The following is an 18,762-nucleotide window of genomic DNA, read 5'->3' as shown; positions in this document are numbered from 1 at the left end:
TGGATTGCACTTTCTTCCCCTTTTCCTTTGGACATCTCCAGGAGGAAATCACTATTTGTGCTCCATGTGCCATTTTAAACAAACCTCCAAATTACTAAGGGTCTTGTAAACAGTGCAGGTTGGCCTTTTTCTTGAAATCATTAAAGCAATTTTTGGGTTAGCACATGTAGCAAATAATTTTAACTGAGTTCAGCCGCTAGCATTCAGATTTGGATATGAATTGTGGATTAAATGTAAAATGCAGATTTGAACATTGGGGGAACAGGCAATACTGATTTAAATTTGTTATTTGTGTGTATTTGGGTGTTTGTAATATAGGTGCGAACAGGAGGTGTGATAGTGGGAAGATCCAGGCTTTTGAAACTGGTACATGTTCAAGGTAAGCATTGTAAAGATGGAAATTATCTTTTGACTTAACCTGATATGTTTTGTTCTTTGGCCTGAAATGTGCTTTGATCTTTAACATATATTGTGTAAAGTTGGGCCAGGCAGACCTTCTTCCACCGAAAAGGATCTCAATATGATACCAGCTGTATCTGATTCCTTGAATAAAGAGGCTGCTTCATATCTATCAGTACTTCTCTCCAGTGACTTTGTTCATGCAACAACAAAATATAGTTATTCTAAAATATGATTCAGCTGTAAAAAAAGAGGCATCAACTGTGCAAAAAGCAAGGTGCTGGAAGAGCTCAGCAGGTCAGGCAGATTAGTAAAGGGAAATCCACTGTTTTCACCTGAAACGTTGACTGTCTATTTTATTCCACAGGTGCTGCCTCCAGCAGCTTGTTTGCTGCCCCAAATTGCAGTATCTACTATTTTTTATATTTGCATCACTAGTTAATTGCATGAGATTGGTATCATCCCTGTTCAGTATGATGTGCATAGTCATAGTCATACTTTATTGATCCCGGGGGAAATTGGTTTTCGTTACAGTTGCACCATAAATAATTAAATAGTAATAAAACCATAAATAGTTAAATAGTAATATGTAAATTATGCCAGGAAATAAGTCCAGGACCAGCCTAATGGCTCAGGGTGTCTGACCCTCCAAGGGAGGAGTTGTAAAGTTTGATGGCCACAGGCAGGAATGACTTCCTATGACGCTCTGTGTTGTATCTCAGTGGAATGAGTCTCTGGCTGAATGTACTCCTGTGTCCAGCCAGTATATTATGTAGTGGATGGGAGACATTGTCCAAGATGGCATGCAACTTGGACAGCATCCTCTTTTCAGACAACACCGTCAGAGAGTCCAGTTCCATCCCCACAACATCACTGGCCTTATGAATGAGTTTGTGATTCTGTTGGTGTCTGCTACCCTCGGCCTGCTGCCCCAGCACACAACAGCAAACATGATCGCACTGGCCACCACAGACTTGTAGAACATCCTCAGCATCATCCGACAGATGTTAAAGGACCTCAGTCTCCACAGGAAATAAAGACGGCTCTGACCCTTCTTGTAGACAGCCTCAGTGTTCTTTGACCAGTCCAGTTTATTGTCAATTCGTATCCCCAGGTATTTGTAATCCTCCACCATGTCCACACTGACCCCCTGGATGGAAACAGGGGTCACCGGTGCCTTAGCTCTCCTCAGGTCTACCACCAGCTCCTAATCTTTTCACATTAAGCTGCAGATAATTCTGCTCGCACCATGTGACAAAGTTTCCTACCGTAGCCCTGTACTCAGCCTCATCTCCCTTGCTGATGCATCCAACTATGGCAGAGTCATCCGAAAACTTCTGAAGATGACAAGACTCTGTGGAGTAGTTGAAGTCCGAGGTGTGAATGGTGAAGAGAAAGGGAGACAAGACAGTCCCCTGTGGAGCCCCAGTGCTGCTGATCACTCTGTTGGACACACAGTGTTGCAAGCACACGTACTGTGGTCTGCCAGTCAGGTAATCAAGAATCCATGACACCAGGAAAGCATCCACCTGCGTCGCTGTGGTTCTTTGACATGTGCAGAACCATGCGGTGAAATGCTGCATACCATGTTAGATCCAAATGTGTTTATGATTTATTTTACTTAACTGTTCTATCCTCAGCTCAAGAAAACATGTACTACATAGCTGCAGTTGACAATGAATGTGTCTAATCTTAGAATCTGAATGTAATAAGACCATAAGATATAGGAGAAGAATTAGGCCATTTGTCCCATTGAGTCTGCTCTGCCATTTGATCATGGCTGATTTATTATCTCTCTCAATCCCTTTATCTTGATTCCTCCCTGTAATGTTTGATGCCCTGACTAATCAAGAACAAATCAACCTCCACTTTAAATATACCCAATGACTTGGCCTACACAGTCAACTGTGGCAATGAATTCCACAGATTCAGCCCCATCTGGCGAAAGAAATTTCGGCTCATACCTATTCTAAAGGGGTTTCCTTCGAGGGCTGTGCCTCTTGTCCTAGGCTTTCCCACTATTGGAAACAATCTTGTATTGTCCTTGCATTCAGACATAGATATTGAATAAAAAGACATTAAACAAACAACAAGCTTGCACCATTCTAATATCAGATTGATGGTCTGTCTTTGTCTAGTTTCCCCATGGTAGGCTCATTCAGAAAGTCAGAGTGTATAGGATCCAGGGAAACATGGCTCTGTTAATTCAGAATTTGGCTTGCCCACAGAAGCCAGAGGGTGGAATGCATGGCCAAGTGTGGCGGTAGTGGCAGATACATTGGTGGCATTTAAGAGGCTCTTAGAATGACATGTGAAGGAAAGATAAATGGAGTACTATGTCGGAGCGAAGGTTTTAGATTGATTTTGGAGTAAGTTAAATGGTCAGCACAACATTGTGGGCCGAAGGGCCTGTATTGTGCAGTAATGTTCTATGAGAAGTTTATTAAATGACAAGCCAATTACTGCACTGATACATAAACATAAAACATTATGTCCTCATTGCCAAATTCAAAGGTCAACATGACCTTCATCTTCCCATCACAGACATAAACAAAATATGGTGCAAACAACAAGACACAACAAAACTTCATTTGTCACCAAGTCTCTGGTTTATAAATTGCTGTGTTTTCCAGGATCTTGATGGAGATTGCTGGATTATGTAGCTTAGATCTGGCTATTCAATTGTGCCTTAAATGGCATGCTGAAGGTTAAATCACAGACGAGGGAAAATCTGAGCAACACACACAATGCTGGAGGAACTCAGTAGGCCAGGCAACTTCTTTAGAGAAAAAAAATATAGTCGACCTTTCAGGCCAAAACCCTTCAGCAGGACCGAGAAAAAAAAGCGCTAAGCAGGAGATGTAAAAGGTGGGGGGAGGGGAGACAGAAACACAAGGCGATAGATGAAACATGGGAAAGGAGGGATAGCTGGGAAGTTGATTGGTGAAAGAGACAGAAGGCCTTGGAAGAAACAAAATAAGGGGGAGGAACACCAGAGGGAGACGATGGGTGGGCAATAAGATGAGGTGAGAGAGGGAAAAGCGGATGGGAAATGGAAAGGGAGGGGGAGGTTGTTGGGGGGCATTACCAGAAGTTTGAGAAATTGATGTTCATGCCATCAGATTGGAGGCTACTCAGCCTGGGAGATCCCACCTGATCTGATTGATAGAGTGTAGATGCTCAGTGAAGCGGTCTCCCAATCTACATCGGGTCTCACAGGTGAAGAGTCGCCTCACCTGGAAGGACTGTTTCAGGCCCTGAATGGTAGTGAGGGATGAGGAGTAGGTCGCCGTATACCAAACGGTCTGTGTCACCACCCTCTTTTATAGCTGTGAAGCTTGGGTAACCTACAGCCGTCACATCAAGTCCTTGGAGCGCTTCCACATGAGCTGCCTCCAGCGCATTCTGGGGATTACCTGGCGTGAGCCGGTGCGTCACACTGAAATACTTGTAAAAACCAACTGCAGAAGTATTGAGGCCATGATCACCCAGCGTCAGCTGCAGTGGCTGGGACACGTGATAAGGATGCCCCCATGTCGGCTACCCCGCAGAGTGTTATACGGCCAGCTACATCATGGTCGACGCTCAGCTGGAGGGCCAAAGAAATGCTATAAGGATCAGATGAAGAATGCTTTAAGAAAGTGCAAGATTAGATCCGAGGACCTGGGGGATGTTGCTGCTGACCGTACCACTTGGTGACAGATGTGTAGGGATGGGGTTTGTAATCTGGAGATGGAAAGAACAATCAGAAGACAGCAGAAGAGAGCCAGGAGAAATGCAGCCATGGTTGCCATCACTACCACATATACATGTCCCACCGGCAATAGAGCTTGTGGGTCCAGGATAGGGCTGTATAGTCATCAAAGATCTCACCGTTAAAGGAGTGGACGTCATCATCGGATTTCAATGGACAACCGATGAAGAAGAGAAAAAGAGTAGGGGCAGGTGTAGCACCTGTTCTATTTGTAAGGATAAGTGCCAGGAGAGAGATCAGCGGTGAGGGACGAATGGACAAGTAAGTAGTATAGGGAGCGATTCCTGCAGAAATCAGAAAGATATGGGGAGAGAAAGCTGTGCATAGTGGTGGGATTCCGATAGAGATGGTGGAAGTTTTGAAGAATTATGTGCTGGACGCAGAGGGTGGTGGGTGAGGACAAGAGGGACCCTATCCCTGGTAGGGTGGTGGGAGGATGAGATAAGAGCAGACGTGCGTGAAATGGAAGAGATGCAGTTGAGGGCAACACTTCACCTGTGAGTCTCTTGGGGTCAATTACTGTGTTTGGTGCTCCCGGTGTGGACTCCTGTATATCAGTGAGACCCAATATAGATTGGGAGTCTGCTTCACCGTGCATCTACGCTGCATCCATCAGAACAAGCGGGATCTCCCAATGGCCACCATTTTAATTCCACTTCCCATTCCCAGTCTGATATGTCCATCCATGGTCTCCTCCACTGTTGTAATGAGGCCACACTTAGTTTGGAGGAACAACACCTGATATTTCATTTGGGTAGCCTCCAACCTGATGGCATGAACATCGATTTCTCAAACATCCAGTAATGCCCCTTACCCCACCCCCTTCACCATTCCCATCCCCTTTTCCCTCTGTCACCTTATCTCCTTGCCCACCCATTGCTTCCCTCTGGTGCTCTTCCCTCCTTTTTCTTTCTTCTATGGCCTTTGTCTCTTTCACCAATCAACTTCCCAGCTATTTACCTCATCCCTCCCCCTCCAGGTTTCACCTATCACCTGGTGTATCTCCCTCTCCTTCACCCACTATTTAAATCCACTCCTCAACTTCTTTTCTGCAGTCCTGCTGAAGGGCATCTTTTTTCCACAGCTGCTGCCTGGCCTGCTGAGTTCCTCCAACATTCTGTGTCTGTTGCTGAAGGTTAAAGATGTTAGGTGCTGCTAATTACTTCAAGAGCACTATAGAGTTCTAGTGTGGAAGCAGTCCCTTTTTCCCACTGAATCCCACCAACCATCATCAATCTATTTGCACTAATCTTTTATTGATGCCACTTGTATCATCCCCACGGTCTCATCAACTCGCCCCCAAATTCTACCACTTAACGATTCTACACAGTAGGGGTAATTTATGGCTGAGAGGATAGGTTTTTAGTCAGCTGCACTGACCAGCCTTAATTGTGTTCACTGCTTATCTGTAAAATTCTCTTGAGAAAGATGCTTGAACAGCTGCATCATAAACCTTTTCTGCAGAAGATGCCAGTATATTCTCTCCACATTCCCTTCAACTCTGCCTTGGGACAATTTACAATTAACAGGTTTGTCTTTGGGATGTGGGAGGAACTGGAGCACCTGGCAAAAACCCACGTGATAACATGGAGAAAATGTAAACTCTATTCATGAGGTCAGGGTTGAACCGAGTCTCTTGTCACTGTGAGGCAGCGTCTCTACCAGCTGTGCTATCCTGCTGTATGCTTTTCCTTAAGAACTACAGAAAATGAATACAAAATGTGGAGGGGTCTCGAAACTGAAGTCTTGTCCATTGGTTAGGGGTTTCTGTGATGTGCTCGGAGATCAGGGCGGGAGGTGAACCTTGAGAGGAGGGGAATGCGTCGAGATTGGGGTTTGATCCGGAGTTCGAAGAAGGGGAGTGAGGCAATGTTGAGAAAAAGCCCTGAGAGAGCAAAGTGCGAATCTGAATCAGAAATCAGTTTTATTCTCACTGTCATGAAATTTGTTGTTTTGTGGCAGCAGTCCTGTGCAAGTCTTAAAACGATACTTAAAATTACAATGAAAGTAAAGTAACTAAAAATGCAAAAGAAGAAAGTGAGGTACTGTTCATGTTTTCATGGAATGTTCAGAAATATGATGGCGGAGGGGAAGAAGCTGTTCCTACAATGTTGAGTGTGGATCTTCAGGCTCCTGTTTCACCTCCCTGATGAGGGTAAGAAGAAGAGGGCATGTCCTGGGTGGTGGATGCCATCTTCTTGAGGCAATACCTTTTTGAAGATGTCCTCGATGGTGGGGAGATTGTTCCCATGAAGAAGCTGGATGAATCTACAATCCTCTGTTGCCCATTTGATCCAGTGCATTGGAGCCTCCGTACCAGGAAGCATGCAACCAAGTAGAATCCTCTCCACAGGGCATCTGTAGGAATTTGCCAGTTTAAATAAATTAAAATTTGCAGGTGATATAAATTCAAGCAGAGAGACATTGGCTAGTATTTAATTGGTAGAGTGGGATCTGCCTATTGCAGGAAATCACCTCTGAAGAGCTCTGTTATAGATGACTTGATACTTAAAAGGCTTGGTTCTTCTGACCAACAATGGTTCATTCCTGGAATGAAATGCTCAGAGATCCTAGAAAGGAGGTGTTCAGTGATATCAACAGATGGAGGCACTGTATCGTTAATGTGTGGTGTATTTGCGACCAGAAAGGCCCCATTGATAGACCCTAATGTTAACTTCCACTCCAGAACTAGAATCAAACAGAAATGGGACCCTTGGCCCACTCAGTCCATGCTGTAAATGAGCCACGCATTTATACTCATCCCATTTTATTCTCCCAATATTATAATCAACTCGACCTCCTCTGCCCAGTATTCTACCACTGTACATGTTCTGGAGTTATGGTAGATAAAAAGTATTAATTTCATCAGCAACCAGATTTGAATGTGTGTTGTAGATTGAGTTGAAGATGCAGCTGAGAACACTGGTGTTCTTGAATCTGCAGACTGGGGTTGTTTGCAAACCAAGACACACTCATTGACCTAAGCTGTTTGCATATGCACGAGTGCAGCTCAAAGACAATGGTGATTAGCATTCATTTTGGGTGTCTGGAGTGTGGGTATGAAGAAACGTGAAATGAAATTCAAAGGAAGCATTGCGGATACATTGTAACAGTAAAATGGTCTTGTTGTTACCTTTGACCTTTAGCACATAAAAATGTCATGTAATATTGGAGCAGGGAACGTTTTCTTCCAAGATGTCCCATTATGATGTCTATTTGTGTGCAAAAGTAGGACCTTCGGCCCACTGAGTCCCTGATGTACGTGAACCACACATTTATACTAATTCCACTTTAGTTCTCCCAGCATTAAAATCAACTCCACCTCCTCCGCCTATTGTTCTACCACTGTACACACTTGGGATAATTCACAAATAAATCACAAGCTGGTAGTTCTTTGGAATATGCAAGGAAATTGGAGTATCATTTGTCAATCCCAGAGACAAAAAAAAAACAGCATTTCACAGCTGAATTTTTGGAAAATGGCAACAATATTCGACTTTTGTTACCTGTTTTCAGCTTGTGCTGCTTTTCTTAAACAGAGAGGAGCAAATCAGAGGGAAAGTAAAACATGTTTGTTAACCTGCTCTGCAGGGAATGCAATAGATTCTCAGGTGTGGCTTCTCAAATGAATCTACTGTTAAAATGTCGAGGCTGCTGTCACGTAACCTGTCCTGTAGGTAGTATATCAGTGCATGCAACGTTACTGGGAGCAATCTGGAGAATGTTTCCGATTAAGGTAGTTGGACTCTCGAAATTATCTCTTGAGTTCGAAAAAAAATGCATGTAAGTCTACTTGTGTAGATATAGATTTAAAGGAGTGACTTTTTGAATGGATAACACTGTTACAAATGAACGTAGTAACAGTATCAAAATTAGTTAAATCAAAATAAGCAAATAACTGCATAAAGGTACTTCAGGTTCATTCAAAGTTGAATGTAAGCTGTTAATAAAAAGTGGCCAATGCAGTCAGAAAAATGTGTTGAATCTGTGGTATTAGCAATACAGCCAAAATGGTAAGAAACTTAAGTTACTTACAGCTTTAGTTATATTTGAAACTTTTCATCCCAGATTCTGTAAATCTAAACTTTTCAAAATAGTGATGGCTGCATGTTGTGATCAACATGAGAGCTTCAACCAACAAAAGCTAGTGGAATAAATTTCTGAAACTGTGTGCATGATGCAGTAACAACTATTTTGTGCATTTAGCTGTACTGATCTTGGTGGGGGGGGGGAATGTCTCCTGTATCTTTGGAATATATACTGGAAATTATAAATTCCTACCTCTTTAAAAACTGAGAGCTGCTTGCACATTCTTAATCTTTTCAGTGCTACAACAATCCTCTTTTCCGGCTCCTTCATGGAGCCTCATGTTTACTCATGTTAGTGGAACAAACTCAAAGCGGTTGCCAGATATTTAGTGCATTTTCAGAGGTTAATTCACACCCACTGAATGTGGATTTTTAGAAATGATTTATGTTTGAATCATAGTCCTATTTTAACAATTTTGTTTTAGAGGCCCAGTCCTGGGCTTGCCCAGTGAGAAGGTAATTGAGTGTGCAAGGTCTGAACATTGGGACACAACTCACTTGAATTTGCAATACTGAACCAGTGTTGCTCTTTGACAAAAAGCATTCGTGTGCTTTGCTGGAAACTGATCGTAGTGTAACTTTATGAACAATAGCCAATTACAATACAGTAGTCTTTTAACAATATGCCATTACAGCAGCCTTGATAATGTTTTCACATTACAAATCTGATGTTTCCATTTCTGAAAGTACTATCATTGGACAATGAATTGGATTGATTTTGATTTAAAAATTAACTCACTTCATTCCATAATCCCACAGGAACCTTAGGGACTTGTTCTTGACTTTTATTTGGTTTTATCCATGTCTATTGCTCAAGTAGTAAATGCCTTTTCTGGAATGGGATGTTTCTTTTGAAGTCCATAGACAATAGGATGGGATACAATGCCATGAAGCGCATGATAAATTATATACTTCCCAGCAAAAGATATTGGTCAGGAGCATGTCTATGGAAACTTGAGCCAATTGTGTGTCCACTGTGTGACTGTGATCGAAGTCACTGGAGACACACTGAAGCTGGTAATACATTGTAGACTTTATTCATCATAACAAGCAGGCATCATTCTCGTGACACTCTTGGTAGAGGCTCACAAACCCAAGGGTACATCTCATTTTTATACCCTTAAGATCAAAGACAGCAGGAGGTGATTCAATACAATTTCAATAGTTACAATAACATTGTTTACTTCAAAACTCTGAGTTAACAAATGGTTCATCTGAGATACACAGTGGAAGCTTGTAATTGATAGGACACCTCTGAAAATCTGAGCACAGTTGGGAGTTATTACCCCTCAACCATCAGGTTCTTGAAATAGAGGAGATAACCTTACTCAACTTCAATTCTCTCATCACTATAATGTTTCCACAACCTATGGACTCTTCATCTCGTGCTCACAATATTTAATGTTTATATTTATTATTTATATAGTACTACATTTTTTCTCAAATCAAGGTGGTAAAACCTGAGGCACAGGCATAGCCAAGCATACTCATTTCTCAATAAGCGAATCTTTGGACTATTCTAGTGGTGTTTAGTATTGTAGCTTTCTGAAAATTTGTATAAATATAGCTGTGTTGGCCTAGTTGTTTAATACTATTGTGTCATGACTTTAGGATGACCCCAGCTGTAGATATTACTGTTGGGATAATGTATACCCTGCTCATGTTCCCTAGTCTTTCAATTTCTTCTTTTCATTCAATATATTTCTGGTGTTTTTCACTTATTAATTCCTGTATGTCGTGTGTGTTTGGAATGGCTATATCTACTAAGTATGCTGTTCTTGCTTGTTTATTCTGTAATATTATATCCAGACTTATTATGGATTGTTCTACTGTAATAATGGATTGGTTGTAATATAATCTGTGGGACTCTGACTCTTAAACTGGATCAGGCTTGTATTTATAGTAAAGTATGGTGTCTTTTATGAGTTTGTATTTTAAAGCAAGATTTTGGTGAATGATGTTTCCACTTGATTGTGCCTGTGTAAGTAATCAGATTGAGTTAAACTGCTGCAGGATCCTGTAATGTGTTGGAATGATTCGTGTTTATCTTGGCATTTTGTGTAAATATCATTTTGAATTTGTTGGTCTTTTGCTATGTATGTTTGATTTTTTTTTTTGTGTTCCTGTTAACCACCTGGTCCTGTATTGCCACAAGGAACCCTTCTGTTTCTGGGAAGAGTTCTCCAAGTCTGAGCCAGGCGTTCAACACTTCCTTATCCATATCTAGTCTGCTCAGATCGTGGGAATATCTTCCATGGAGAGTCATGCTCTTCCATTGGTTAACTTCTTCTATAGTGATAATTTCTTCATTATTATTATTTCTTTCTTGTTGTATTTCCACAGTTTGTCTCTTGCATACTGCTTGTTGCTCTGTTGGTGCGGTCTTTCATTGATTCCATTATGGTTATTGGATTTATTGAGTATGCCTGCAAGAAAATGAATCTCAGGGTTGTATATGGTGACATATGCTGTATGTGCTTTGAAAATAAAACTTACTTTGAAATTTGAGAAACTAACACAAATATTTTTAAACCTTTTGATGACAGAGAGACAGACAGCCAAAATTAATGTTGTCGGGGTTGTCTCTGAGTACACAAATATGGTAAAGACACAAAAAAAAACATTGGTTGCCTATGCCTGTGACCATGTTTGACATGCTAAGTGACAACATGCATCTGGTCTGTCAACTTGCAGTCAAGTCACATTGGCACAAATAGATTAGCCATGTTGCCTGGTTTAATGCAATCCAATTAATACAACCCCATTTTCTTAACATTTGGCTGATACATCTGCAATCTGTCTGTGTAGCAGCCTGTGCTTTTAACTTCAATTTGCTGCTTGCAATTTACAAAACATACTGCAGGCTAATTGCAAACTTCCTGAACTTATTTACATTTACAATAAGAACTGAAACCTGGTTCTTGTTTGAATTAATATCTGATATATTCACATAACTCCAGAATACTCCCTAACCTCCACCATTGCAAAGGAACTGGTATGTGTGAGAAGAACAAGCTGTGTTGTTGACAGAAGCATTAATAATTATCCTTCTAACATTTCATATAATTCAACAGCATACAGATGTTATATATTTCTCAGAAAAAAGGCCCGTTTTATTCCAAGTATCTTATTTTATACAATTCTAAATCTTTTTAACTCTCATTACTTATTTGTACGCAGATGTTATTTAAAAAATGTAAGATATTACCTGAATTTAAGTTACTCATATTACTCAAAGTTTGTGTTTAAAAACATGCGAATTCCATTTTGCCTCAAAACTAAAGGAATTGACCAAAATTGAATTTACATGAATCTGGATTTCTCTTGACATTATTTTTGGAGGCATTGAGAGAAGTTTAAATGACTGTTAATCTATGACCTAGCTTTTACAAGTTATTTAATGTTCTAGCCTGTAGACTATTTGCAGTATTAAGATTTATCTCCTTGCTCTGCATAAACTTTTACATGACCTTGCCATCTTGGACTCTAATAGACAGGTTGGGCAATGCACCAAGCATTGTCCAATTGAGCACAGCTCAATGCCTCTCACAACAAAAACCTACTTGGCTGGCACCATATACCACCATGCAAATTCATTCTCTCTACAACCACCTTCATTGGTATTCTGATGGCACATGAACTCTATCTTCCAATCGGGCAAGTTTGGCAGCTCTATTGGAAGGCCACCACTTGCAAGTTCCCTTCCAGATCATACACCCACCTGACTTAGCATATAGATTGCCTCTCAATCGTATTCACTCAGTGCAAGTCCTGGAATTCCTTGCCTAATAACAGTATGGAAATATACTCACCAAGATTGCAGTGGTTGAAGGAAATTACTCAACCACATCTGTTCAAGGGCATTTAGCGATGGCCAATAAATACTGGCTTTATGATGTTTTCATTGCATAAGTGACAGAATGAAACAAAAATTCTGCCCATGTAGACTCAAGCCTCCTCACCATCAAGGACATCTCAAAAGTTGATGCCTCAGGAAGACAACATCCATCATTCAGGACTATCAGCACCCAGGACTTCCCCTCTTCCCATCACTACCATCAAGGAGGAGGTACAGCAGCCTGAAGACCCACACTCAACATTCTTGAAATAACTTCTCTGGCTCTGTCATCAGACTTCTAAATGTCCATGAACCCACAAACACTTCCTCACTATTCCTGCAACACAAACAAAATGCCAGTGGAATGCAGCAGGCCAGGCAGCATCTATAGGAAGAGGTGCAGTTGATGTTTTGGGCTGAGACCCTTCATCAGGACTCACTATTCCTCTTTTGCACTATTGATTTATTTATGTTTTATTGTAATGTAGTAATATTTTATGTTTTACACTGTACTGGTGCCACAAGACAATAAATTTCATGACATGTGTCAGTGACAATAAACCTGATTCTGAATCAGATTCCTTTGATCCTATTCTGGCTGGCTGCCAGTTACCAGTGGAGTTCCACAGGGGTCAGCGTTGGGACCGCTGCTTTTTACGATGTATGTCAATGATTTGGACTGTGGGATGAATGAATTTGTGGCTGAATTTGCTGATGATACAAAAATGGGTGGGGGAGTGGGTAGTGTTGAGGAAACAGAGAGCCTGCAGAGAGACTTAGATAGTTTAGGGGAATGGGCAAAGAAGCAGCAAATGAAATACAGTGTTGGAAAGTGTATGATCGTGCATTTTGGTGGAAAAAATAAATGGGCAGTCTATTATTTAGATGGAGAGAGAATTCAAAATGCAAAGGTGCAAAGGGATTTGGAAGTCCTTGTGCAGGATGCCCTAAAGGTTAACCTCCAGGCTGAGTTGATGGTGAAGAAGGTGAATGCAATGTTGGCATTCATTTCTAGAGGTGTAGAATATAAGAGCAGGGATGTGATGTTGAGGCTCTATAAGGCACTTGTGAGACCACACTTGGAGTATTGTCTGCAGTTTTGGGCTCCTTATTCCAGAAAGGATATACTGACATTGGAGAGGGTTCAGAGAAGATTCATGAGAACGATTCCAGGAATAAAATTGTTACCGTATGAGGAACATCTCGCAGCTCTTGGGCAGTATTCCCTGGAGTTCAGGAGAATGAGGGGAGATCTCATTAAAACATTCGGAATGTTAAAAGGCCTGAACAGATTAGATATGGCAAGGTTATTTCCCATGGTAGGGGAATCTAGGATAAGGGGACACAAATTCAGGATTGAAACACATCCATTTAGAACAGAGATGCGGAGAAATTACTTTAGTCAGAGAGTGGTAAATATGTGGAATTTGTTACCACGAGCAGCTGTGGAGGCTATGTCATTGGACGCATTTAAGACAGAGATAGATAGGTTCTTGATTTGCCAGGGCATCAAAGAGTATTGGGAGAAGGCAGGGGAATGGAGATAACTGGAAGGATTGGATCGGTCCATGTCTGAATGGCAGAGCAGACTCAATGGGCCGAATGGCCTACTTCTGCTTCTATATCTTATGGTCTTATGGAGCAGTTCTAACTTCTTAAGTATTCAAGGGAAGTTGCCTTTGCAAGAGGATGTAGCACTTAATTGTTCTTCACTGGCCACTCTTCAGAAGATGGTGGTGAGTTGCATTCTGTGACTCAAATGGTAATATATTTCCAAGTCAGGAATGTGTATGGCTTGTCGGATAATGTCCAGGTGTTGAAGTTTCTTTTGTCCTTCTGGTACAAATTTTGGAACTGATAAGGGAGTCTTGGTGAGTTGCTTCAGCATACAAGTGTACAACCTCGATCAACGGTGAGCTGAGTCGCTAAATCCCCCTTGCTCCCTTGACCTGAGGGCAAACCTCCAATGCTGGGTATCTCTTTCTAACCTAGTGTCTCCAGTCCTTACCTTGCAGGCTTGTTCTGGCATGCAGCATCCGTCACAGCAACATGGTGTGTTCTGTCCCCTCCTTTGCTGCCTCCCCCTCAAGTTACTTTCGTTGTGCGGGAGATGAGCGAGATGGTGTGGGAGCTGCAATAGCTCTGAGGGTTTTCCCCCAGGAGTCTGCAAAAATAAAGAGTAAGAAACTGGCCATGGGGAATGCATTATCCTAGTTGCAGGAGAATCAACAAGCAAGGCAGAACATTTATTGCATTGATAGAATGGCAGATGATACATTGAGTTACAGAGTCTTACAATTTTAGGTAACTCTTCCCACTGGTGGGTTGTTTCCCCTTATTCTCAACCCACCACATTCCCTTCCCCTCTTTCTCTTGTTTCCGATCCTCCTCCGGCTCTCCCATTTTTCTCCCCTTCTCCTTACTCCCAGCCCCTTATCTATCCACACATGGGTTTCCCACCCCTCCTCTACCCTGGTTCTGTTTCCATCTGCCATTCACCTCTCCTCTAATGGTTGCTAATCTCACCTCATTTACTGATCCAGCTCTACTAGCCCTTTGTGCTGCTGCTTATCTCCATCCAACAGCAGTCTCCAACCTTCAGACCCCCTCCCCACACTATGTTCCATATGCCTCTCAAAATATAATTTTCCTCTCTCACTCCACTGTCAGTCCTGATGCAGGGTTTCATCCCAAAACTTTGACAATTCCTTTCCTCCCACAGATGCTACTCAACCTGCTGAGTTCCTCCTGCAGATTGTTTTCTGTGTCTACCCTCAACACACTCAGATCATAAAGTTTCTCACAAAGCTGTTCTGAATCACTACTTGAATTTCTCATTTGTCATTTCCTGCCTCGTTGTCCTCTGTGTGATCTGGCTGGTTTCCTTAACCTTTAGAGCAATGATGCTCTCTCCTCTTCATTACCCCAGGCACAAGGCTGTCGAGATCGCCGTCTGATACACAGTAGATGTGCTTCCTGCTGATTATTGCCTTCCTGTCCAGCATTTCAGGCCAAAAACCCAGAGGACACAATGTCAGTATCACTGCTGTGGTTTATAAAAGCCTGTGTTAAAATCAGGAAGCTTGATATGATGAAAAGGTACAAAATATTGAGCAAGTTCATCAGATTAAATGAATAATTGAACTCTATATATTAATGTTAGCCAATGAAAGGCAGAGCTTCTCTTTCACAAAATGATTGGATCTAAATCTCTACCTAGGCTGGCCTGCCATGCGATCAGTATGGTAAATGAAAACAATGCATTATTAAGTCTCAAGCACAGAATTTCCAATGCTCGCCTGTAAGTTGTTAGCTGATGAAAACTTTACTGGTTTGTTATTGTTAACTATTGGTGGGATGAAAAATGCCATTTTCAACAGCCACGCTATCGAGCTTCAAGGTGACGAGCATGCCCAGTCATTTCAGAAGGCAGTTAGAAGTGGCAAGTACAGTTGTGAGTCTGGAGTGAAGTGACAAAACTGGGAAAGTCAAGAGACCGCTTCCCAAGCATATCGATGCAGCTACAAAGGAGGCTCAAAAATGTTACATTTCATTAGGAGTTTGAGAAGATTTGGTATGTCACCGAAAACACTTGAAAATCTCTACAGATGTACCGTGGACAGCATTCTAACTGGCTGCATCACCATCTGCTATGGGGGTGGAGGGGGGCTATTGCACAGGGTTGACTAAGCTGCAGAGACTTGCAAACTTAGTCAGTGCCATCATGAGCTCTAGCCTCTGTAGTACCCAGGACATCTTCAATGACCGATATCATAAAGGGGCAGCATCCATCATTAAGGACACACCCACCCAGGTCATGCCCTCTTCTCATTGCTGCCATCAGGAAGGCGGTACAAGAGCCTGAAGGCACACACTCCATGATTCAGGCGGAGCTTCTTCCCATCTGCCATCAGATTTCTGAATGGACATTGAACTCATGAGCACTGCCTCACGACTTTTTTATTTCTATTTTTCAGAATCAGAATCAGGTTTATTATCATGTAACGTGAAATTTGTTAACTTAGCAGCAGCAGTTCAATGCAATACATAATATAGAAGAGAGAAAAAAAATAATAAAAATAATAATAATAATTAAGTAAATCAATTACAGTAACGTATATTGAATAGATTTTTTAAAACGTGCAAAAAACAGAAATACTGTATATTTTAAAAAGGTGAAGTAGTGTCCAAGGGTTCAATATCCACTTAGGAATCGGATGGCAGAGGAAAAAGTTGTTCCTGAATCACTGAGTGTGTGCCTTCAGGCTTCTGTACCTCCTACCTGATGGTAACAGTGAGAAATTACACTACTAATTTAATTTAGCTATTATATATATATAATATTTACTGTAATTCACTGCTTTTTCTCTATTATAATGTATTCCATACTGCTACTGTAAAGTTAACATATTTCATGACATATGCCAATGATATTAAACTTGATTCTGAATCTGTAACGCACATCAGTAAACTGTTTCCACCATTGATTTGATTTAAATTTCAGGAAATTTGTGGACATCTGTACTTTCATTATCTGCATTTCTAGATTTTGATGATCATGAAGAAGCCATTGTACTACCTAGGTAGTTTGAAACAAGTTCGAGCAAATTGTGCTTAGTGGTTCTACTTGCCATATTTTAGGAGCCTGTCGGGGAAGGGGCTGAAAGGCAAACCTGTCAAAATCCAGTCATGTAAAATATATAAAATGTTTCATTGCTGGCAAAAGCATCAGCGTATTAGCATAATAATCTAACTTCTACCAATAAAACAGCGGGGCACAATTCACCACACTAACTATTACAGAGACAAGGCTTTCTTTGTTAAAGGAAAGATTGCACCTGTGTTAAGTTTGGAGCTGACATCCTTGGCAGCAAAGTGATTTTCCCTCTATTTATTTTCATTATTTTGAATAGAGAAGAATCTAAGGCATGCCGGCCATTCCTCAAAACACTGACACATTTCTTTCTACAATTCTGAGAAAGAATCGGCCTTCCTTGAAGCTGACTCCCATCAGCTTGCAGTAGGAGTAATGCACCTGCACACTGTAACACTATACAGCATTTCACTGAGTTCCATACTTGAGTGACAGACTTGGGAGATCGATTTCCTTCTCATCTGAAGGCTGCGGATCCTTTTTCTGACAAGGGCTTGGCATGGATTATACTTGTGCAGTTTTCTAAAGAGGTCAGACAGTGAAGCCCTAGTAGGGGGAAAAAATGCTTGTCTAAAATGAGTGAAACCCGAAACAAGTGCACTTCCAGTCCTAAAGAGGAAAGCTGTGTTAGTTTGTGGCACTCGGCAGGACCAACAACAATAAAGGTAGGCATAAATCTTACAGAAAATAATCCTGAGGTTTGGCATGCAGTAAAAGTTAGATATGCAGTGAAGCCATGTGCTAAATTTCACCAAGTTTAGTGAACCCAGTAAGCATGTAATTTTGGAGTGATGTTTGTTGTGTAAATCTTTCACTCCAGAATTAAACAGCCACAAAACCTCACCTCCAGGAAACCGCAGACTGGCTCCATACATGGCCCAATGTCTGTTCAGACACTGTGATAGCTTTGGTTACATGGTACTTAGAGGAGAAATTCACACCAGGGGGATAAAAGTGTTGCAATTATAAAAATAGAACGAACACTTTGCAAACAGAGCTGTTCCAATGTTATGTAGTATAGTTGCTAATGTCTCCGTGTTTTTGGGCAGGATCTTTTGCTCACTGTTTTACCAGTATCCACCTCTCTCATCAATGCCAAAATGTCCAAAATGCTCTCCTTCAATAAATTTTTCAACCACGTTGGTCTGAAAGATTGCAATCATTGTTCATTCTCAGAAGAAACAACTCTTACTAATGCTAATAGTCAGAAGCAATGTTATTTCAAGGGGCTATCACATTAAACCTACATTCATAGCCAGGCTGCTGTACGTCACTCTACATTTTCCTGGTTTACGCACTACACTGAGAACTCAAGCCTTTTTTTTGCATCCTCAAACTGCCTGGTGCAATTAAATTTAGCGCAGGCACTTCTGTAACGTGAACAAAGTCACCAAAAAGTCAATGAATCTAATGGACACAGAAGTATTTTATTCAACAAAATGAGATACTCTTGGAGGAAGAGGCCTGTTTGAACAATATTACTTGACATTTTTATATGCTATATATCAAAGGTAGCGCAGGTCAATTCCATAGTTACAATATATCTACAATACTTCCTTTGAATTGCATATAATTTTCACACCACCTTCTTTGCACCCACAGTCTACAATCCAGATGATAGAGGGAAAGTAGGAGAGGAGGGAGAAAAGGGAGAAATATGAGATGTGATAGATGGGGAAGGCAAAGTGCTGAAAATGAAGAAAACTAATAAGACAGGAACATATACGATGGAATAAGTTATAAGAGGTGGGGAACCAGAGGGAGGTTAAAAGTGATGGACAGGTTTTGAAGTTAGGGGAATGGATAGATGAAATCAGAGAGGAGTGGTGATTGTAAATTAGAGAAAGTAATGTTTATGCCATCATGTTGGAGATTACCAAGGAGGAATACAAGATGATGCTCATCCATTCTGCATCTGACTTCAATGTGCAAGATGGTCCATATATCAGTGACATTATGAAACCTTAAATATTCATGTGTCTGCATCAGGATTATTCCAGGCTGCTGATAGGTGCCAAATATAACTATT

The 18,762-nt window shown here is 41.3% G+C and overlaps 1 long non-coding RNA gene across 1 annotated transcript; it reads right to left on the bottom strand.

Moving 5' to 3' along the window:
* Positions 1-9,279: 9,279 nt before the first annotated feature.
* LOC140197345 (uncharacterized) lies at positions 9,280-14,888 on the bottom strand. Its single transcript, XR_011885921.1, has 3 exons — positions 14,814-14,888; positions 14,088-14,243; positions 9,280-10,667 (listed from the first exon to the last, which is right to left on the bottom strand). It is a non-coding gene; the product is annotated as an uncharacterized lncRNA (long non-coding RNA).
* Positions 14,889-18,762: the final 3,874 nt, after the last annotated feature.

Source organism: Mobula birostris, chromosome 5 (genome assembly GCF_030028105.1).
Source record: "Mobula birostris isolate sMobBir1 chromosome 5, sMobBir1.hap1, whole genome shotgun sequence".
Classification (NCBI taxonomy): Eukaryota; Metazoa; Chordata; class Chondrichthyes; order Myliobatiformes; family Myliobatidae; genus Mobula; species Mobula birostris.
The sequence above is the reverse complement of the archived record's forward strand: the minus strand, read 5'-3'. Positions and strand labels throughout refer to the sequence as shown.